At 43.1% G+C, this 25,089-nt stretch overlaps 1 protein-coding gene across 1 annotated transcript in view; it reads left to right on the forward strand.

Moving 5' to 3' along the window:
- The window catches only part of CPXM2 (carboxypeptidase X, M14 family member 2), a 1,728,300-nt gene that overhangs the window by 1,699,093 nt on the left and 4,118 nt on the right, over positions 1 to 25,089 (forward strand). The gene's annotated exons all lie outside the window — the stretch shown is intronic.

The following is a 25,089-nucleotide window of genomic DNA, read 5'->3' on the forward strand; positions in this document are numbered from 1 at the left end:
AGAGCAAGTGACTTAAACCTTAGCACGGATATAAATAGGACGTGCTGGAGGGATAGATTTATCACTCAGAGACTCCCTATGCTGTGGAATAAAATCCCGGTCCATGTGAGGCAGAGCACCTCGCTGACTCTGTTCAAGAGAAATCTAGACCTGTGGATGGGAGATCGTAGGTTTACCCCAGGAATCATCTCTGTGTCACTGCTGGACAGAGGCACAACAAACTAATGGGCACAGTATTTTTTCATATAAGGGGTGGCGTAAGCCACAAAAATTTGGGCTAGGCTTATAAATGCCTTAGGGCAGATAGCCTAGTATAAACCTATGAACATATGAACCTATGATGGAAGCTGGAGCCACACAGCAGCAAGACTACGAGCGTGCAGGTAATATGCCATATGTATAGTTGACTGTTGTGTACACTGGTAGTTAATGCATGTGTGAGGTGTGTCCTTGGTTTGTAGCTGTCATCATAGTATTTAATGTGCAAGTGTGATATTCTCAATATCAGCAGCTGACCTGTGAAAGGCAACTGTGGGCAGCACAGTGGTGCAGCGGTTAACGTTGTCGCCTCACAGCAAGAGGTTCTCCGGTTCGATTCTCGGCTGGGGTGCCTTCTGTGTGGAGTTTGCATGTTCTCCCTGTGTTTGCATGGGTTTCCTCCGGGTACTCCGGTTTCCTCCCACATTCCAAAGACATGCATCTGGAGCGTTTCTCCCCCGGCCGCTGCTGAAAACAGGCTCTGTGGAACCTAGTTGGACATTCCCAGTCAACAAATGTTAAATAAAATAAAAAAACTGTTGTACTACTGACCTGTATCATACTCAGTAACAATGGCACAGTTGTGCACGCTGACATTAATTTCCTCACTTCTGCAGGTCCCTCCGGTGTAACAGCAATACAGCCTTCCCATGCTGGTGAGTGTGTATTAACAATACCTTTAATAGTCTTGATAGTAATAGTAATATTAGGCTCACTTAGTAGTGCTCTGTGTATGCATGCAGGTGTGTCTGTGTGTTGATATTGCATACTGAGTAGTTTGCAAGTGTGCAACTGTGTGCAACTGTGTGCAAGTGCGCATGTGTGCAACTGTGTGCATGTGTGCAACTGTGTGCATGTGTGCATGTGTGCACCTGTGCATGTGTGCATGTCTGCATGTGTGCACCTGTGCATGTGTGCATGTGTGCACCTGTGCATGTGTGCATGTGTGCACCTGTGCATGTGTGCATCACTGGTAACATTGTGTAGACATTGTAAACTGTGTTTCCTGTTTCCCTCCCACAGGTTCTGGTGCTGCTCTGGTGTCATGCAGCAGGGAACCTGAATCAGGTGCCACGGGTACTGATAATGATGACATCTGTGTAATGGCACAGGAAGGTATGCCAGGGTCCGTCATTGGTCAGCCAATTGACAGTACACAGCTGTCAACCCCATCAATGCACACAGTTATCCTGCCAATACACCCTTTGTCACCAATGTCCCTAGGTGATGGACAGGATACAGTGGGCATTGACCAGGGTAATGTGGTATATGTGGCACATGCTTCCCCACACAGCAGCCATGGGCATGGCCCTGAGATGGTACCACACAGACAGATGTCCAGGGGTTCTCGTGGAAGCATCCATGGGCGTACTGCCCCTGTCAGACGTGCCCACAGAGGTCTTACAATCTCAGCTATTTTTCGGGCTGTCATGCAGGCACAGTCATGTATGGAACGGTACACCAGACAGGGTCTGAGGGAGCTGACAGCATGTCGCACAGCCATGACTGACAGTATGCATGACATTGCGGCTGCCATCCATAATTTCACCGATGTCATAGACAGACGTTGTGGGGACATATTAGATCTGTTCCACAACTACATGTCCATGAGCCAGGGCAATGGTGGATGGTTGAGGCATCAAAGTGGGAGTATGCCAGCAACAGCAGCAGCTGGCAGTCGTTGCGGATGACAACAGGGCCGCGGCCACCCCCATAGTGCCAGCAGCAGCCCCAACAATGCTGGGTCTGTGCTGTCATCAGACTGTCCCAGGAGACCACGTGCACGTGGCTCTGGACTGGCCCAACAGGGATCTCTGTCCACTCAATGAACACCTGCTTCTGATGACAGTACCTAGTCTGGATTGGTACCGGATACGGTCCGTAGCACCCCTGCAAGGCACAGGTACCATGTCCGTGGCCAGAGACACTGATGTGTATGACCTGGCAGGTACAGTCTGTGGCTGTCCACAAACACCAGTATATGGCAGCCATGAGGTGGAACTGTGTGCATCCATACACACATGCAAATTGACAACACCTAGGGCTACCGCATGCACGCACACACTGCATCAACATTGCCCCACCTTGTACTGCTGTCCCTCACCAACACACATACATATACATGTCAATTGGTGGTATCAGTGGCAGACTCAGGCATACCAAGTTCACACCCTGTGCATATGATGAAACTGTGCCACCTCCTGCAATCTGTAACATCAGTGCAGGTACAGGTTAACATGTTGCTGATGCACAGGGTGACTACATAGACGTGTAGTAATAGTATCATGTTGTTAACAGTACGGTGTGCTGAAATAATTGTGGGTATATCCCAGCATGCCTGATGCAGTAAGGGTATGATTGTCTTGTACTGTTGTCTACACCCATGGTAAGTATCATAGTGTATCATCTGCACATGTTGGCATACTGGTGGTAAGGATGTCAACAGAAGGCTACATACATAGGTAGCACAGGGGATAAGGTAATGAAAGTATTGATACGCAATGATGGACATGTAAACTTCAAGTGGCATGTTGCCCACACTGGACTCTGCAATGCGGATGTCTGAGGATGTTGATATGTGTGCAGTACTACACGACTGGTACAGGACACACAGGAGTACGCTAGCACTGCAAGCTCACATCTCATACCATGCTAGACAGCCCCAACACACAAAACTAACTTTCACAGGAGGGAGAGTCACCATAAATGTCAGGGATACTGTGGAGGCAGGGCAGGTAGCATACATCCTACTAAGTATGGAACCACTGAGTGAAGGCTCAGTGTCTGTTATTTGACATGTGTATTACTGCAGTTATGAGCACCTGGGTTTCCATCCAGTTATTGTACATCCTGACGGTACATGGTGACTGGACCCTAGCCATCTGACCTGTGTATTTCCATGTACATGTGTATAGTGCCTGCATATTTGCACTGTTACCTACTGGAAGTGGTACAGCTTGCTTGTTGTACAATGGACTACATGCAGCCCTGCTTACTGTAGCTTTGTTTGCATGCATGTTTGCTTGCAGTTACCCTGGAACACTGATCCCACCTGCAATGCAGAGTTACAGAGCTTCTGCGGACTCCTAGTGACATCTGCATAGCTTACTATATGTATGTCCATGTCTCACTTGACAGAACGTCACTGTTTGTCCTGTTCACATGTACGTTGCCTGTGACACATTGCATATGACTTACCTGGCATTTGTCCATGTGAGCAGTCATATACGCCAGTGCTAACTAATCACAGGCACTACACCCTCACATACTCACCTTCTGTACCTTGTTCCCCATTGGCTCTATGTGCTGTTAATCACAATGGCAATCACAATACTATGGTAGAATGTGCAAAGGTCACATGTCAGTCACCTCTATGGTACAGTTGTGGAATATGTAGGTCATGTGGCAATGTCACAGCTGCCACATGTACACAGTCAACCCTCTCCCCTACACATGGACGTACAACACATGTATGAGATGCAACCACATAGCCAAATGGGAGAAAGCACTCTGAACAGAGTACTGGCATAATCTGCCAGGTGGCATGAAATACTACAGTGACTACAATACCAGTCTGATGTAGACCTACACTGACAGCAATCCAAACACGTGAACACACTGGGCCATTCGTGGAGCCTCAGAATAGCATCCTGCCTGAGCAGCAGACACCTCTGCAGCTGGCACACAGGCATACGTTAAGCCCGAACACAGCATGTGCAACACATAGCACACAAATCCTGTGTGCCAAACAGTCACAGCCTGTACGGTTAGACAACACACCTGCTACAGTTGTGTTAGGTACCTTTATTGTCCGGTACAGTGAGGTCCCACTCACCAGGCTGGACAAGGTGAAGGTCACAGTGATATGCCCGTGGGGCACTATGGTCCACCACATAACACAAGCATACAGGTCAGTCAGAGGCATGGACACATATGCCTCAGTCATTGTCCATGCCACTATGGCTGACCTGTGATGTACTTCCCTGGACTACATGATAGGGAACATAGAAGGGCTCTCTGAGCATGTGGCACAGGCTGGTATGACCCTGACCTTGGCTGGCATCATACCCTCACCAGGACTGCTGACGTATTACTGAATGCTGATGAATTACTGTAGCTTCAACACCCTAGCTGAAAGATTCCTAGCATGTAGTCACTGCATTGCTATGGAACAACTTGTTACCACTCCCACAACAGGTGAAAACATGCAGCACCTGTTCATTAATAACATGTAGACTATATGCCCCAGACCAGATGTGTATCCCTCACTGCTAGGATGATGCCATATACAACTCACACTGTATATGCACATACCACATGCAGCACCTGCACAGAAGACCACAGTCATAATGTTATCCAGTGCAAATACCATGTATTCACATGTGGCAGGCGTCAAACATGGGAACTATTGAAGGTCGCAGGTACATATGTGTATTTGGCACACACATACATCATCTGTGTCCATTGCCATTACTGGTTAAATCAATGTCATGCATTATTGTGAACAACAACCAACACACATGGGCATTCTGTGTGACAAAAACACACGTGGCATGTGTGGAATTCAAAGCCATAACTAACTGTGCTATGACAGTAGTGAGAGACGCAGTAGCAGAGCGTGCTATTTGCATTACTGGAAGATTTGCCCTCTTCTGCTGTACTTGTAGGGTGCTGACATCATCTCTGTGTAGAGATTGGAATATGCGCCAGCTGGTGTATTGTACTGGTTGCCAAAAGGGTCAGTTCTCTCACACATGTAATTGCACACACCCTACTTCCACCCCCTCCCCACACACACAAACACACACACTTGCCATTTGCAGGATTCAAACCCCTACCTAACTATGTTATGACACTCGGACGCATTAGCAGAGCTCGCTATTTGCCTTACTGGGAGGTTTCCCTTCTCCTGCTGTACTTATAGGGTGCTGACATCATCAGTGTTTAGAAAGGGAAATGTGCATCCTGTAGTGTGTTTTCCCAGTTGCCAAAAGGGACATTTCCCTCAACAGCATTGTACACAAACACACTAACCCCCCTCACACAAACACACACACTTGCAGGATTCAAACCCCTACCTAACTATGTTATGACACTCAAGACGGACGCATTAGCAGAGCGCGCTATTCACATTACTGGGAGGATTCCCTTCTCCTGCTGTACTTATAGGGTGCTGACATCATCAGTGTTTAGAAAGGGGAATGTGCATCCTGTAGTGTGCTTTCCCAGTTGCCAAAAGGGACATTTCTCTCACACAGAATTGCACACACACTAACCTCCCTCACACAAACACACACACTTGCAGGATTCAAACCCCTACCTAACTATGTTATGACACTCAAGACGGACGCATTAGCGGAGCACGCTATTCACATTACTGGGAGGATGCCCTTCTCCTGCTATACTTATAGGGTGCTGACATCATCAGTGTTTAGAAAGGGGAATGTGCATCCTGTAGTGTGTTTTCCAGTTGCCAAAAGGGACATTTCCCTCACACAGAATTACACACACACTAACCCCCCCCCCTCACACAAACACACACACTTGCTATTTGCAGGATTCAAACCCCTACCTAACTATGTTATGACACTCAAGACGGACGCATTAACAGAGCATGCTATTCACATTAGTGGGAGGTTTCCCTTCTCCTGCTGTACTTATAGGGTGCTGACATCATCAGTGTTTAGAAAGGGGAATGTGCATCCTGTAGTGTGTTCTCCTAGTTGCCAAAAGGGACATTTCTCTCACACAGAATTGCACACACACCAACCCCGCTCACCCACACACACTGAGCATTTGCAGGATTCAAACCCCTACCTAACTATATTATGACACTTGAGGGAGACGCATTAGCAGAGCGCACTATCCGAATTACTGGGCATCTGTTCTGCACCTGCAGCATTTATAGGGTGCTGACATCATTATTTCTACAGAGGTATGTACATCTAGTACTACCTGTCAGGTGGGGGATAGCACCTACTTCAGGGTCAGATATGCACATCAGCACTGGCAGGTTATGTTCTATACCATGCTTCGTGACCACAGGACCTGTAACACACAACACAACCAGTTCGGACCACCCCTCCCACATCCAGGACACACACTTTGCTTTCCTGGGAACAGTGCCAAGATATGCAGGTGTTCACATACACCATTCCAGTTGTTAACATCAGGTACAGGTATATTGTGTGTGGGAACTACTCAGGCCTCTACAACATTACCCTACAGCCACTACAATGTGTGAGTCCATGTGCTATGGCAGAACCACTCACCACAGCCACAAGGGGGAATACATATTGCACCTGACCATCTGCAACGTGGGTACTCACTGTTCCACACCAGAGGTAGACCACCATTGTTGATATCTGACCATACCCACCTTTCTCTGGACATCCATATCCCATCCACCCCCCCAGACAAGGTTGTCACTGCAAACAAAGTGTATTTATCAAAAGCAGACTTTACACTTGTGAAGACTGGGGTGGAAGACTTCAAAGGACCCATGCTGGGGGAGTATACAGGCCACTCTGCATAATCCTTGACAATTGCATTCTATGAGCATGTGGAAGGTTTGCATTGATCATGCTATCCCAAATATACCCATGACTCCTCCACAACAGGACACCTGTCAGGTGTACACCAGCCATATATGAGCTGTCCAACAGACAGAGTGAGCTAATACATTGCAGAGCAGTAGCCCACAGAGGGAGGACATCTCTGAACAGTACTGGCACGACACTTCAATACCTCATAATCATCACGACAAAGTGTTGACAGTGAAATTGTCCAGACAATGCAGATAAGGCTCCCGTCAGTCTGTTATTGACGCCCACTTACTGTTAGAGGTCCTCACCAACCCTCTTCCAGCACACACCAACAACATGGATGTTGTTTAGCAAATTCAACCCCTGGGATCTCCACTGTCTCCCTGCTTGATGGAGGCACAGCACACTAGCCTCACACGGTGCCTTATGTGACCTACTTTACAGTGGCACAGTAGCCTACTGTACTGGGGAAGCAGACGCCAAGCACACTCTGGCTAAGCTGTCATTCCCTAGGGCAAACAGCCTAGTGTTGACCTCTACACCCATATGTTTAATTGTCAGATGCACAATATTTGTTGCTGATAGACTGTTTGCAGGTCTTTATTGCCATAGCATTCTCTGTTTCTATGAACAACTTGTGTATCTGTGGAAGATGTTTGAATATGAGAGGGATCCACTATATCACTTATGTCTCTGTAGTCATTTAACTGTGTGCACTGGGCAGATTGCTGTAATGTGGTGGGTTCCTGGAATAACACGTACAAATACCAGATATGTGTGGCCAACTGCTAAAGTGAGATTTGGCCTAAGTGTGTGAGCATGCCCAGTTCAGGCTTTCCATGGCATGTTGTCTGACATATGTCTCATTTATTAAAGTGTGCGAGCATGCCCAGTGTGAGCTTTCCATATGTTGAACTCTGCAGCCCACCACATTTGTGGATGAGTGTGAACTTCAACAATATCTCACGTTTACGGTTGTGTGTTGTGTGTCATGTTGTGTACTTACTGTCCAACTGCTTTGTATCTGAACACAACAGGGATTATACTGTGCCTGCAGGGTTTGCATGGGATACTTTGCATACAGTTGTCAACATCCTTTCATACTGACCTAACACTGTAGTACCATATAGTGTACTGGTTCAGTACTTTCACTGTGGTGGACAGTATCCTGGGCTTTAGTCCCATCACTGCTTTACATTTTCATAGTGAGCACAACATACTGGTTAGGGGCCAGTTGTGCACATCCGAACATGTTGCATTATGTTCAGATATGAACTACTTAAACCAGGCTTGTCCAACATTGGTAGTGTATTCCACAACATAGGTGTACATTGGCAAACACTAGCGACGTGCCCTAGGGCATTTCTAATGCTAGTCAGAGAGTGTGTTTGTCCTTCGACACACATTGTAAGTGGAGTTTGCCATGACATATGTCATCGTTAGTATACTGTGCCTCCGTCTACCAGTGACATAACAGTGATACCCAGGGTAAACCTACCATCTCCCATCCGCTCATCAAGATTCCTCTTGAGGAGAGTCGATGAGTGACTCTCTGGCTAACCTGTACTGGGAGTTTACTCAAGAGTGGGGGTGTCTTCTGTGTTATGGATCATTCAGTACAGCTTGTCCTATGTATGTCAGTGCTGGGGTTCAGGTCTCTCATGTGCATAGCTCACTGCCATTCAGATTGTACAAGGTGCAGCATGTTGATTGATTCCAGCTTGGACGTGGCTTTATAAATCAGGCACAGCTTGCCTCTGGGTGGGCAGTATGGCAGTGTGTGGAGCTGCAGTTTGTTTAATCAGGCAACACATGGCATCTGTTCAAGCTCTTTGATACTCCTGGTGAGGTACTTTTGGGGACTTTACAGTTGATGGAGGTGTCTGCTGAGGTACATCCCACAGGGGCTATTGTAGTCAATTGTAATGCTGATGAAGGATGACTGCAGAGCCACAATGACCTCCCCTTATCTAGATCTGACAACCTTCATGATTAGGTGGGTATATGGTATGTTTCTGTAAACACTACAGCCACATGCTTGTCCAATGCAGGATATCTATCAAGTTGTGTCCCCAGGTCTCTCATTACATGTTAAGTACTTAATGGGTTAACACCTATGTGGTAATTGGTGGCACTTACTGTATAATCACAGGGGTTGACTGTACACTTTTCTGCAATTAGCTTGCTAACATGGCTATGGCACCAGTTGTCTGTTTCTTTGTGGCCCTTTTGTGGGATGCTTGTGTCAGCTGGAGGGTCAGATATGGTGGCCAGTTTTTAGTCCTCTGCAAACATGTTCGGACACAGTCCTTCCATGTTGGCCTGTACCTATGGGACATATATACCAAATGAGGAAGGTCCCAGGACCAAGTCTTGTGTGATGCCAGTTATATCTGGTTTGAAGTCTGACATGGCTGCAGCATGTCTGTCCATGTCAGTTCTGTCCTTGGTCTGGTTTGAAACCCCTCTACTGACATAGGGGTTTATATTTAAGCTGGTGAGCTTATCTATAATGAACACATGGGGTATTGTATGGAAGCCTTTGCAAGGTCCAGCTACACTGTGTGGACCACATTCCCCTCATCAATGACCTTAATGACTGTTTCAAATGAGTCAAACATGTTTAAGGGGCAGGATCTGCACTTAAGAAAGCCACACTGGGTAGGGTCCGGTGTCAGTAGGTCCCCAATATCTTTATGTCTGCAGTACATGCTGATCCTTTCCATAACTTTGCAGACCAAGCTTGTCAGGAATCTGGGGTGGTAGTTTGCAGTATCCATTCAGGCAACACCTTTGTTGAGAAGGACCACTGTTGTTGTACACTGCTCTTTGGGTACATATCCTGTGGTAAGGCTAACATTGAGCAGTAGTGTTATTTGGCATTCCATTCTTCTTGGAGTCCATGTTGGACTCAGCCCAGGACACCATCTCATACCATTGATGCTGTGTGTTTTGCTTTGTAGATGCTGGCTGTTACCTCAACATCTGCAATGTCAGGGTGCCAGCACTCTGCTGGGATAGATATTTTGCATTTTTTTTTGGGGGGGGGGGTTTGCACTGCACCTGTCAGGTTGGATGTTGGCAATATGTGTGTGTATTTGGTATGTTGTTTGTAATATTTGAGTGATTCAGAGCATATCTGTGAATTCCCAACAAGGTTCCTACCATCAGTTAAGAAAGCCTTGTGATTATCCTTAGTGTCCTGTACAATTTGTATCTTCATAGGTTCATAGGTTCATACTAAGCTATCCACCCTAGGGCATTTATAAGCCTACCCAGAGTGTGTGTGGCTTTCACCACACCTTGCTATGTGAATATTATGGCCATTTATGATTTACTTTACTGTTCCTCTGTCTGGACGTGACACAGTGAAGACCCCCCAGTGTACATCTATGATCATCCATCCACTTGGCAAGATTCCTGTTGAAGAGTGTCAGTGAGGGGCTCTGCCTAACATGGAGTGGGATTCTGTTCCAGGGTGTAGGGAGCCTCTGGGTTATGTATCCGTCCCTCCAACACATCCTATTTCATTATGTGTTGAGGTTGACATCTCTCACTCTCACAGCTCCGATGGATTTGGGTTTTCTGGGGTGGAGCATGTCCATTACTCCTGTGTTGGACATGGCCTTGTACAACAGGCATACAACGCCTCTGTGTAGGCAGTATGTGACTGCATTCAGCTGGGGTGTCTACAGCCAGGCAGCATATGACATATATTTGAGACCGTTTATCCTCTTGGTGAGGTACCTTTGAGGTCTTTCTAACTGCTGCAGGTGTCGGGTAAGGTACATCCCAAATGAGGCATTGTACTAGATTATGGGTCTGATAAGAGAACAGTATAGGGGCACAATGACCTCTGTTGACGTAGATGTGAATCCTTTCATGATACGGTGTCCAATATAGACAGTCTTCCTAGCCACATTGGCAATGTGAGTGTCACATAACAGGTTACTGTCCACTTGGGTCCCTAGGTCCCTGATTACTCCTTCCATACATAATGGATTACCACCTATGTGGTAATTTGTGAGTACCTTGTTTGGTATTTGGTGAGACATTAATACTGTCCAGTGTCTTCAGGATGGCTGGGTGGGGTTCCTGTGTGTGAGTGTGGTCTGTAGCATGCTACAGACTGTACAGCAGTTTTGCCTATGGTTAGTTGCACATGGGTGGTCTCCGATGCTTCGTGCATTGTCAGTTACCTGGACGTGTGGGTGTCTGTGCTGAATATGGATACCCCCCCTCCTTTTATATTTTGGTCCAGGTTTTGGGGCCATAACGCACGATATGAGGTATAACCCGGTAGTGCTGGTGTGCTGTCAGGAGCCTTGCTGCAGGTTTCTGCCACTGCACGGACATCAATGTTCTCCATACTGGGGAGGGCCTTGGGAGCATGCATATTGAGGTTTACACGTCTGGCATTGGTCAGCATTACCCTTATGTTTCTTTCCGCTTATGTTTCCTAGGGTGGTGGGTTAGTCTTTTCAGCCTTGCCTACGAAAGGCTCTATGGAGTTGGCAAAAGCCTTATCCAATATCCAGATGCCCAGGGGTAACAGGTGCAAGCCATCCCTGGAACAGCAGCGTGGCTTGTCAAGCATGACATCCCAAGCAGACAGACATTGGATCCCCTTGGAATGACACCAGTAATTGTGCCACTTGTTAAAGCTGATCATTCTGTGTTTGTACTGTGGCATCATTCTTGGTGAGGGGAGGATGCTGCAAATGGTCAGTTTCATACCGGCCTGGACTACATAATCGGAGAGCTCATCTATGTCTCTTTTCATGTAGTCTGGGGAGGTACATCTCAGGTCATTCACGCCAGCATGGACAATGACTGCATCATATTTCTACTTGCTTTGGGGTGATCTGTGTACTTCTGTTATGCGGCGTTTTGTAGCAGCCTACAGGCAGCTTACTGTACCCTTTCCCTTGTTCAGTCTGGTGAGCGGGACAGCAGTGTGTCTGACTATGGAGTCACCTATTACAACTGTATCAGGCATGTTGTTTCTCCTTCTGGCCTATGTCTGTTTGGCACACCAGCTTTGTGTACTATGTGTTACATGTGCTATGTTTGGAGGTAGTGGTTGCTTGGGTGTCTGCTTTGGAGGCCTCTGTTGATGTGGTGTGTTTGTAATTAGGGCCTCCGGGAATGTTTTTCTGTGTTTATGTTTTTGGTTTGCAGTTGTGATAGGTCTATGTGGGACTGGGTTTGTGGTGTGTGTGGTTACCTTCTCCTCCTGACTAGTTTTGACAGTACTGAGTTGAGGGAGCTCAGCCTCCGGTTTGGATAAATGGTTGCATCTCTCACATATATTTGTATTTCTTGGGGGGAGTTGAGGGTTGTCAGTGTACTTGGGGCAGGTGTAACATTGCCTCAAGATTCACAGATTCAACTTGGTGTAGCTGGCCTTAGTGGATTGTATGTGTGAACATATTTTATTGCCATACTACTGATCAGTGATTACTTCCCTTTTTATGTTTGCTCTATCATGTAGTAGCTTCCTCATTCTCTTACATGGTTTGCTAATGGCTGGGTTCCACCATGCCAGATGCTTGCGTGTATGGCATTGTGTCTTGGTTTTATTTGGGATTGCATAATCCAAGCATTCCTGGCAGTGTTCATGGAATGCCTGTATAACAAGTTCTGAGGTGTGGCCCATATTTTGCACCTGCACAGGGCCTTTAATGCATTCCATATCAGTTTGGAGGAGTGCAACTTTTGCTTTACACATGTTTTTCACTGTGGTTTTCTGGCCAGGGACTGTGGTCAGGATATGTATATCAGGTGTGATTACTCTATGGTCTGGTCTTACCAGTGAGGGATACACTTCTCATCTTGCCATCCAGTACCCATGTTGCTGATTATCACATCCAGTATGCTTACCCCTCTTGTGGGAGTGGTACGTTGTTCCTGGGCATTTTGGTTTATGGATTCCAGGAACTTTTGTCCTACACTGTTGGAGATAGTATAATGCTCCCAGTCTATGTTTGGGTATTTTCAGTCACCCAATATAATGTAGTTTGGAGGGCTTGATATATTCATGTATTCCAACATAGGCCAAGTGCAGTTCCTGGTGTTAGGACGGTAGTCTGTAGCAGGCTATAAACTGGGAGGCAGTTTTAGCCACTGTTACTTGACCATGGCTAGTCCATGCTGCTTCTTGTTGTGGTACCAACATGGAGGTGTGGTTATCCTTGACAATTATTGCTAGTCACCCTCTTTTTTTAGCTTGTTCCATGTTTTGAGGCTGTACAGCACAGTATGAGCTCTGCTTATTTTAAAGTATAAAACTATGTCTCCTTGTGGGCTCAATGCTGAGTTCAATTGGAGAGTGTTGCTTAATTAATTGCTTAATTGTTTAATTGAGTTACTAGTTTGTTATAAAATGTGGATGCTTGTATACAATTTTATTCTCCTTGAAGGCTTTGGCCGAGACGTCAGAGATTTTATTAAAGAACTTTTTGGATACTGTGGTCGTTGTTTGCTACAGTATGAGGTGTAACCTGGTAGTGTTAGGGTGCTGTTGTGAGCCTTGACCCAGTTATCTGTTACAGGACAGATATCAACATTCTCCATACTGGGGGAGTTTAGACTGCATGCATCTTGCTGTTTAGACTTCTGGCATTGGGTAGCATTACATCTAGTTTCTTATCCCTTGTGATACCTAGGGAGGTGGGTTTGTGTTTTGAGCCTTACCTATTCAGGGCACGCTGTGGGTAACAACAGCCTTTGCCAGTATCCATAAGGCCTGGACTGATAGGTGCACGCCACCCCTAGCAGGTGGAGCATCTTGTCATGCTCAGCATGTCATCCCAGGCTGGCACACATTGGATCCCCTTTGACTAACTGCAATACTTCAGCCAATTATTGCAAATGATCATCTCATCGTCATATTGTGGCATCATGCTTGGTGAGGGTAGGATGTTAGTCAGGGTCATCAAGTGTGCATATACTACATGGTGTTACATTGCTTAACACATGGCATTCATGCCTCAGGTGGTGCTGCAGGGCTGCCTCTGTCGGATGCACATACTACACTCCCTGTACATGTTTGAGAGCAGGTTATGTCATTTTAGGCATCCCTGTTATTATATGAGTGAGTCAGCGAGAGGTATCATTCCCAAGGTTCCTACTGAGCCAGTGTATGTGCTATGTGTTGCCTCTTTGCCAAGGCCAGGGCATACTGGGCACGCCTCCTTCTGTCTACTGGGGCAGGCTCAGGTTGTTCCTCCTCCGAGCCACGCTCTGCCTGGGATGGCCTTGGCAATGGTGGGGGGCTGTTTGGCCCGGCCCTATGCTGGTCCTGCTGCAGCTGTTTTTGCAAGATCATATTATGTAGCATAGCACATACCATGACAATTTGGGTACATGTAGTTGGTGAGTACTGCAAGGCTCCACCAGATGTGTCCAGACACCGGAACCGTGACTTGAGCAGCCCAAACACATGCTCTATTACATTACGTGTTTGTGCGTGTGCCTCATTATGGCATTCCTGTTCAGGTGTGTGTGCGTTTCTGATGGGTGTCATCAGCCACGGCTCCAGTGCATAACCTGCATCCCCCACTAGGTGTCCATGTGGGATGTCCCCATTGGCAAATGTCTGGTACAGCTGCGTCAAATGCCAGATATGGGAATCATGGTAGCTCCCAGGGCAGCCAGCACACACATTTATTATTATGCCCTGGGCATCACACATGACCTGGCAGTTGATGGAGGGGAAGCCCTTGTGGTTAATGTAGGCCCTACCCCGCTCACCGGCTGGTGCTTTGATGCGTATGTGCATGCAGTCTATTGCACCCACTACCTCAGGGTATTCCGCTATTTGCTGGAAGAGACGCATATTGCTGGCCAATACCTCACGGGCATTGGGGAAATATACATGATCACCGACATGTGCTGACATGGCATCCAGGAACTGGTGCAGTACCCTGGAGGCTGATGCCTGTGATATCCCCATCATATCACCAGTTGGTCTCTGGAAGGTACCTGTTGCTAATATACTTAGGCCAACACATACCTAGGTTTCCACTGGGATGGGTTCTCCTCTGTTGGTTCTGTGTGTGAGGCGTGGCCTGCACAGATCAACAATTTGCTGCAGGAGGTCTCTGTCCACTCTATAGCGCTCCACTATCTACAGCTCATGTAACCCGTGGTAGGTGACCCTGGGCCTGTACACTCTTCTCCGTCTCCTCACTGTGGGTTGTCTGGCACCATTTGCATTGTCACCACCCTCAGCAAGTAGACTATGTCTCCTTATGACAGCTATGGCAGCCCCTAGCATTACTGCTCTGAGTTCAGCTTTTTCAGTTTTCACTTCTAATAGCTTACTCCTGTCTTGCAGTGTCTCTTGAGAGAAACATCCTGCACTGCTGTTTGCAGATTAAGTGCTTGGCTGGGCTACTATTCTGCCTGTGTAATTGCCTGCTTCTAATTGTTTTCACCTGCTAGCTCCAGCTGTATTCCCTGCTAGCTTCCTACTAATTCTGTTGCTTCCTGTTTCCTTTCTATTTCCTCAGGGGGGAGAAATGCACATACTAGCAGAAATACGCTCACAGTGGCTTACACCCATGCACACATGTTTACACGGTTCAGAATCTACTAATTCGGGTTAAAACGCGCGCACACCAGCGCAAACAGTCTTACAAGTCTGCCAACAGGCTCCCACATGCTCAGTCTGCTTTACACGCGCGCACACTGCCCTACTCGCACCTCATGGCGCTCACACGTGCGCATGCATGCCCAGCAAGAAACTTTGGTGTAAGCAACAGTGTACACCTTCCATTTCTTGACTTTCCCATGCTTATCTTGTAGCACTCCTCTTTCAATGATATGTGTCTGACATCTGTCATGTAACACTGACCTCCAATGAACTGCATTTCTTTCTGCCATTCCCCCCTGTGATGTCACCTATCTCCTACTCTATTCCTTCCCCTTATGTATCTCTTACACTACTCAGAATGTGCTCATGTGCTATGTGACAGTGGAATTCAGTATCCTAACACTCATTTACATCAGATTGCCTACTAATGCTTAGTTACATGTCTTAGACTCAGCTTCCCCCCTTAGAAACCAATAAACGGTGGCCATGTTGTTTTTGGTCTGCTGGTCACTACATTGTAAATCCATGGATTGCATAAAACCCACATTTGTGGGTTTATAACCTTCATTTTTATGTTTTATATAGCGCAGCCCATTTGCGTGGGGCTGCGCTGCGTTTAAACATCGCTGAAAAAAATATATATCTATTTCTCATATTTGCATCAGGGTACCTTGCCAATGGCCACATATTTGGCCATTGGCATGCTGCCTGACACATATGCACCCTTTATTTGGAGCTGACATGGCTCCATTGTGTTATTTGCAGAAACGTACTCAGTTGTCAACTGAGTACATTTCTGCAGCTAAAACGGCTCTTACACGGGCTACTTTGGGCTTCCTGGATTGCTAATCTACCTCATTTGCATGCCTTTCGGCTGCAAGTGAGGTGATTAGCATATCCACGCCCACTCCGTGTAAGAGACGTTTTAGCTGGTCTCTTACATGGAATTTCGGGCTGTTCCTGGATCGCGAGGGCTGCATGGAGTCTTACACTACTCTTAGACTCCGTGCAAGCCTTCGTGAATCCTGCCCTTTATATATACTTTTCTGACTTGATTTGTTTGACATCTTGTTAGCAGTGGTAATTTTTGGTTGGACCCTCATATGCTGCTAAGTAATTTACTTAATGTACAATAGCAATTTTCAGTTATACATTGTACCAAATTCAAAAAGTCCAAAATCACAAATGAAAATGCAAACACACACACACCAATATAGAATGTATAAAAAACACAAAGCACCTACTGCTGTTAACATTTAATAATATAATTTTTGAGTCTGATTCAATGATTGTCCTAATCATTTTATTATTTAGAATTCAAGTATGAAATGATATCAATGCATATTACAAAACCCAGCAGTTTACCTTTGTCTTTAAACATTAAAATCACTTTCATCTCATTAGTGATAATGCTAGTTCTGCTGTTCTCTTAGATACACTATTAGAGTTACGTGTCAGTGATACACTTTCAGCAAGTTGAACACACAGTTTTGATGTTGAAAAGGTACAAAGCCTATGATTTCCAGCTTCATGCCATGTACTTGGAGCCACATTGAAGTTTAGAGGCTGTAGTGCTCTTTGAAAAATACAATGCATTTCTGACCTGTTGTCCTTCAAATGACATGAAAGACGTAGGTCCCAAGCTACTCAGCCAATGCTAGTTTAAGAGGGCATTAAATGTCTAAAGGTACTTTGTGAACAAAGTAAGAGGATATTTAATGAAAAAGTATGTAACTGACGTGCAAAATAATTTCAAAACAAATAAGTTGTATACACATACAGAGACAATAAATACAAATGGAGAAGTAACATTCAAAAAAAGAAATTCTATGTCCACTAGAAATCTGACTTTCTTGGAAATATGTTCAGCTTGTACCTGCTGATCTCACTTTAGACATACATGTATTCTCAAAACTTCTGTACTGCTACGTCATCTTTTTTTAAGGTTCACTTTTCTGGAGTTTTCAGCTGAATGATTTTCTTTACCACAATCTCAGCCTCAAACTTAACATGTTTCAACATGCACAAAGAAATGCCTTTCATACCACATAATGAAATTTATCAAAACAAAAATCACAGTCCAGCAGCATTAGCTGCAGTCTACTGAACTAAAGGGCATACGCTGTCACCACTGCAATTTTGGCACTTATAAGACATTCCCCAAATGGCCATTAAATGATGTTGTAATGCATATTTTGGGACAATCCTTCATAAATAAACAGTCTTAACTCTGATATACCCAACATGTTACCCAGCTCATTCAGAAATTATCTTATTGTGATGCACTTTAAACCATTTCTCTGTGATTAACATCATTTCAAGAACTGTTGCAAAAGTAAACAACAACTATCTCTTTACAGTGGTGTCACCTCATTTCACATGAGCATAGATTCACACTGGATATGTCCTGAAACATTTTTACTTTGATGATTACATAGCAAGTGTCTGCCCATACCTTACACATTAACTTTCTTCTACTACAGAATCTGAGCTACAAGAATGCTATGGGATCTCTTACAAAATACATAAAAAAAGACAGCTGAATCTGAAACATGTGGGTGTGATGTCTAAAGAGGTAACAATGTATCCAGATACTCATCTGCCCCCCCCCCCCAGTCCTTCCTTAACAAATGCACAGCATTCACTGTCAGAACCACATAAACTCTTTTCCCAGCCATTCTCTGTTCTACCTTGACTGATATTCTTACTCAAAGATCCATCCATCAACCCAATCCCCAACGAAACGTGTAAGACAAATTACATATAAGGAATGTTAACACTTGGATAAAAGCATGTCTGCTTCAGTTTGATATGTTCTGGCTTCCTGTTGCAAAAGAAGAATTGTTCTTACAGTTTTCTTGCAGACATAAAGATTATGTACTAATTGGAGCAACAAAATGATTTACAATAAGTTAAAAGAACTCAGATTAAACATTTTTGGCAATGCAGATGTATATGTATAATGCAATGCAATGTGCAGGAAACAGATCATATAGTTTTTTTTTTCAAACATCCAAAATGGCAGCTCATCAATAAAATTGTTGCAGGCATAACCATTTCATCATGTTTAACAAAGCAGTAGTGCAGTAAACTCAATATTTCTGTAGGTTGCCAAGATTATATTCTCTTGGGGTCAGGTGCCCGAATCACAAGATGAAAAGGAATGGAATTCTAGTTACCGTTTTTCATGAAGGTCACTCCCCACAATATCTGGTGATTTTCTTCTGGCATTTCCTTTCAGTTATGTAATACCACAGCATCTTGTCAGCTGAGGTTTTGTAATGAAGATAATAAGCTCACATGTGCTACAAACTGAAAGATAATAGTTATAATAAATTAGTTAAGCAAGCCTGAATGTATTGTATTAATTTCTTATATAAAACTACGTCTTTTTTTACTGTATTCTCTTAGGTACAATATGACCTAGTAGATAAAAAAAATCCGTAATCATCTGCAATGTTTAAGTCAGTTTAACTTTGGCCCAAGACTTCTCCAATGTTTTCACCATTTCATCCCCATTATGCCAATCTGCCTCTACGTGTTGTTTAGCAGGTACCATTTTTAAACTGGCTTTGTGCTGAAAAGCCATTGTTGTTGTTATTCTGTATAGGAATAGTCAGATGATATTTAGCAGAACTTTTTGATGTCTTTGATTAAATACTCATCAGAATACTGAATTGTGTCTGTCTTAGGTACAACCATTGAATGTAATATTAATGAACCTCTCTGCATATATTCTTCTCCCCAAATGTTCAAAGTGACCTCACTGAACATGTATCAATGTCAATAATGTTCTTAGGGAGCTATTCAGGAAAGCCTTTAAGGTATTTTTCAACTTTCACTGCCCTTCTGAGGCTCTCAGATTGTTTTCCATGAACTATATCATTAGTTTAACAAGTTATAGCCTGTTGCATAATCCAATGTTTACTTTATTGCAAGAGGCAGTGTTCTATAAATGCCACTAACCACATGCACAGTATACCAGTTCTGTGGTCACTCTGGCCCTCTTTTCTGAACATTACTTAACTTAAGCAGTTCAAAAGTAGACAAGCTGCTGCTAATAGTAAAAGCTTTACATTGTATGATGATGTGCATACTTTGCTTGGGAATAAAATGAAAAAATATATACAGCTAGATAATGTACATAATGTTGTTATGAAATAAGAAAGCTTATTATTTGCACAAAGGTTCGTAGGTTCACACGTGTTTACTAGGCTGATGACCACAAGGGCCTTTTTAAGCCTAGCCATGCATCCCAAATCTCTGACAAGTTCTGGTACCCTTTATAAGTGTAAGCATTGACCTGGAAGATGAACCATTTACAGTTTACCTGTTTGCATCAGAGACATAGGTGCCAAACCAGGGATGCATTTCTGCTTTCCCATCAAATTGTCCAAGTTGCATTTAATTGGATTAGGGTGGAACTCTGCTTCCTATGGATGAGGAGCCTATTCCATAGACTGGGTAGTCTCTGGGATATATACCTATCTCTCCAGCATGTCCTATTTATATCACAGGCAAGGTTTACATCTTTAGAACAGGTAATTCTGGTACTGTTTGTTTTGTGGATATGCAGGAGGTCCATCATAGTGGGGTCTGACAATGCCCTGTATGCCAGGCAAAGATCTCCTCTCAAAAGCCTGTAGGAGACAGAATACAGGGATAGGGCCTTGAGGCGGTCTGCATGTGACATATTACTTACACCCTGTATTCTTTCAGTGTGGAACCTCTGTGGACGTTCCAGTTGTTGGATATGCCTGGTTAGGTACATACCAAAGGGGGCATTGTACTCAATGATAGGTCTGATGAATGCCAAATACAGTGAAACAATGACTTTGTTGGTTTATAAGTTGCTCAAGATAGAATGATTTCCTCACCACTGTAGACACGTGATGATCAAAGGCTAGATTACTATCTATGTGTTCCCCTATGTCCCTGACTACTGGTTCAGCTCTAAGGGGTGTGTTGTTAATATGATAGTTACCAGGGATGGATGACCTCCCAAAATATGCTATTATGTATTTCTTTTCCTTTAGTTTTAGTCCATGACTCTGACACCAAGTGTTTGTTTGTGTCAGCCCCTCCTGGGAACATTTGTGTCAGTGTGAGGTGTAATGACTGCTCCTAATTTGCACTCATCTGCAAATGTAGTTAGCCAGAGACCATTGACATTGGCCTTAACTTCTGAGAAGTAAATGCCAAAAAGGAGCAGTCAAAGGACTGATCCCTGAGGGTGTCCAGTTCTGACTGGCCTCTTTGTAGAGGTGGATTCTCCAATTCTGTGCCTCACATTAACCTTATATTTTTATTATTCATGCATAATAGCAGCTATCTTACTTAGACCTGTCAGTTTCTCACACAGGCTGCTAAGCTTACTTTATTTTCTCATGATAAAATGACAATGACTATAAAAAGAATGCATATAAACTGAAAGAGCAAACATGAAACAATTTCACAAGTTTTACATATACTTCAACTGTTGCAAAAATTTCCATGTTCAATATACAATTAGTCAGTGGAGTAGATGGATAAAAACCCTGCCTATGGCCCAGGTGTCTCAGGTGTGGGCAGAGTAAAGATGGGCATACCCATCTTTGGGAGGACGACACTTGCCTGGATGCTCTTTATGCTTGATCCCAGGTGGAGCCTGGGAACACAGACTCCTTAATGGGATGGGTAGAGAACATAGGCTGAGTTGCCACAGAGGCTGGATGATATGCCAGTATGTCTTCATTGCATGCTTGCCTATTAAATGCTAGCAGGGACTGAGTTGCCACAGAGGCTGGATGATATGCCAGTATGTCTTCATTGCATGCCTGCCTATTAAATGCTAGCAGGGGCTGAGTTGCCACAGAGGCTGGATGATATGCCAGTATGTCTTCATTGCATGCTTGCCTATTAAATGCTAGCAGGTGTGCATGCAGGTAGATGGTAAGCCAAGGCATAAGTGAAAAATGGCTTAATTACACTTAATTGGCAGCTTTTCACATGCACAGATTTATTGTGAAAATGTAATGCTGCAGACAGTTTCACAGTGATGTGTTACATAATGAGAGCCAGCAATGTACTTTTTTGTGGCTTGCGCTTGTGTCTTTATAGAGTTTGTTGCAGAGAGTCTTGCTCCCAGCAAAAAGGATTTTTTTGCATTATTTTTGTGTTTCTGGACTCTTTGTTTTCACTATTGATCTTTCAGAAAACAGTGCTTTGATGACTTGTAGGCAAACTATGAAAAAGCCTTAGCAGCAATATAACACAGCACTGGGATGCCTTAATATCCTCAGTTGTTCTGAGAGTAGATTAGAGTAAGTTGAGGAGTGGACAGGAGAACTCAGTAGACTTGGTGAGTGGGGACAGGCACTGATGGAATCTGATGGTCTCCTGCAGGGTGCAATCAAAAAATACAAATGATTCAAGCTTTTCCTTTGCTGCACCTAACATCATAGAAGTTCAGACACAGTTGCAGTTCACATTTGATTCACATCAGACAAAGATAGTTAAATTAGCTCAGCATCTTACCACTATCAAAACAGAAGTCCTAGTCTTAAGAACATTGTAATAGCAGTCTCAGTAGCCAATAACTTCATATTTTAATGATGCATTTTTTCCTGAAAACTATTACTTATGCAAAACTGAAATTGCACAATGAGCACAGGTTTAATCCCAATTTCAAATCAGTTTTCCTCTATAACAAGCCAATATAAGCATGTTTTACAGTGCAAAGGACAATTTGACTGTATTTGATTGACTGTTATCAGCTAGTGAACAGTTGTTTTTTATACACCCAACATTTTAACCAAACTCCTCTTGGCTATTCAGAATTAAATGTCACTTTGATAATAGTTATAATGCTAAATTTAAACTGGGACTCCTCTCTAAATCTTAAAATTTCATTGAACTGTGGATGATAAAGCAGATGAAAATGAAGCACCATATATAGTGGATATAAAAAGTGTACACACCACTGTTAAAATGCCAGGTTTTGTGGTATAAAAAATAAGACCACAATAAATTATTTCAAAAAGTTTCCCACCTTTAATGTGACCTATAATCTGGACAATTCATTTGAAAAACAAACAAGTCTGTGCTTCAACAAAGTATTAGTTTAAGGGTGTGTACACACAACAAAGTACTAGTTTAAGGGTGCACACACACAACAAAGTACTAGTTTAAGGGTGTGCACATGTATGCAACCAGCTTATTGTACTTTTTTATTTTTTTATATTTTTCCCCTAACAGATTTGCTTGTTTTTCAATTGAATTCTACAGGTTATAAGTCACATTAAAGGTGGGAAAATTTTTGAAATGATTTATTCTGGTCTCATTTTTTTATATCACAAAAAACTGGCATTTTAACTGGGGTGTGTACACTTTTTATATCCACTGTATTTGTACACCTTTTGTAAACCCCATGATCTGTGCAGTACTCATTTAATAAATTGTCTCATTACACCAACAACCCTAATGTCACATCCCTATCCCTAATGTCACATCCCTATCTAGTTTTGTCTGATACACAAAAATGTAATCCTACCATTCCCAAATCCCATATTTTTTTCAAGCCAATCGAGTGTCTTACCTTAAAGCCACAGGTACAAGATCTAATTAGTCTCTGAGATACAAGTCTGTGAATGCTACCATGTTTAAGCATTCAGTTTAAAGGAAGTTTTATATTCCACTGAAATGCCAGTCAGTAATATTATAACTGTGACAGATCTTACATGGTTGTGCCACTTTCAATATGACACAGGTTAGTGCCAAATGCAGTATTAATCCAATGAGCACATGCCTTGCATCCACTTTAATAGCCAGATTTGCTCCCAGCGGTATGCACTTTAAGCCTGATTACCACAACTTAGTCACCAGCTCTGCTCGTAGTACTAGACATTCAAAAAAAGTTGCTATATTGTTTTCACCTTCTAAAACTGTAGAGAAGTGTGTATTTGTTTATATTTTTAGCTTCAAAAGTGCCTTGCAGATAAAAAAATATGCATACTAGTTTTTCTGAAAAAGAAATGCCAATGTTGATTCAATGACCACCGATTAAACACACTGCAGCATTTGCCTGGTCAACATCCAGATGCAAATTCATACTACCAGATACTGCAATTCTATGTACTGCCTTTAATAAAGAAAACATTGCAAGTACACTATCACCTGATGAACAGGAGAATTTCCACTGTTTTCAGCCTTAGTTTCCATCTTTCTACCTACCACGTCATGTCTCCTGTGAAAAATGGTCCAGGCATAATGGCATCTGCCTGAACAACAAAAATGAGTAAATAAATTAAATAAATTGCAAAGCTGAATGTAATTCAGTTGATGTTAAATTCCTCTGAGATTGTCATACTTAGTGTTCTGAAGATATAACTGGGATACATGGCTATATATGTTTTAATTACATGTATATGCCTGGATTCCCACATGTAGTGTAGAAATGATGAATGTGTTTGATGGCAAAATTTTGAGTTTTACCTTAAACCCTTTTCAGAATATAAGATACTGTTAGTTTCTTTCTGAACTCAAAACATCATTTGGAAGTTGTAACTTTAATTTTCCTTTTATAGGTTGCATTCATGGTACATTTTTTATTGCTTCTAGGCCTCATATCTGAGTAGCACCCTGCTTTTATGGGAATAGTGTTTTTCTCCTTAGCAGTGCAATCATATTTGAGGTATACAGATACCACTGGGTGTCACTACATGTAGCACTCGTACCATGCCTTACATTTTTTTATACCTAGTACTTTCATATCAGCCCTGAATGAATTGCAAATTAAGTATTTTTTGAGAAAATAAATGTTTACTTATATATGGGTACCATACCTTTTTACTCTTCAGAATTTGCAGAATGTCCAGATTTTTGTCTCATATTTTTATTGTGTTCCGTATAAAATTTGTGCTTTACTGACAAATCATTGAGGATAGAAGTCAATAAATAATGACAGACATTTGAGTTTCAGGCATCATGTTCTCCAGAAAATGTATGCTAATGAAAAACCTGGTATTCTAACAGCTTTCAAAGTTTTTAAGTGCAGTATTTCAAATCTGTCTCTGATATGTGTCCCTTGAATCCTATTATTGTTGGCTTTGTACAGAATTCTTGTGCTAAAGGTTGAGAGTATGATGGATATATATGTGTGGGTCTTTCTTCTTTTGTGCAGTGAATTTTCATATCAACAAATGAAATGTATAGTTGTATCATGCTGCGATTATCTGTGTCATTAAACTGGGTGTAATTGAAAAACCGTCTTCTGCTACTACTGTTTCCATTGTTAGGTATTTGTAAGTATAATAGTGAATCAATTTTCAAAGACACACAACAGATGCAATGTTATATTTTTAGTAAGCAAGCTCATTCTTCAACATTTCTTTGTAATGCAAGTACAAATATAGAAAATGATCTTAGTTGTTTCACAGAAAATAAATTGTCATGAATATTACAAGAGACTTCTAGAACATAGGTTATGCCCCATTTTCCCTTTGAGAAGTTAAATCTTTCAGATGATTTGCTTTGTATGATGTGAGAGGCATGGAACAACTATGTCTGCACCATGTTGTTGAAAGAATATGAATCATGAGACAGAAATGCCAGAAACAGTTGTCTGAACATATTCTGACAAATTAAATTTCTATTTAAGTATTATGTTTTTTCTGCACCTAGAAACACAGTGGTACATTGTGCTTTTTC

This window comes from Protopterus annectens, chromosome 14.part0, assembly GCF_019279795.1.
Source record: "Protopterus annectens isolate FY-2018-M chromosome 14.part0, PAN1.0, whole genome shotgun sequence".
Lineage (NCBI taxonomy): Eukaryota > Metazoa > Chordata > Ceratodontiformes > Protopteridae > Protopterus > Protopterus annectens.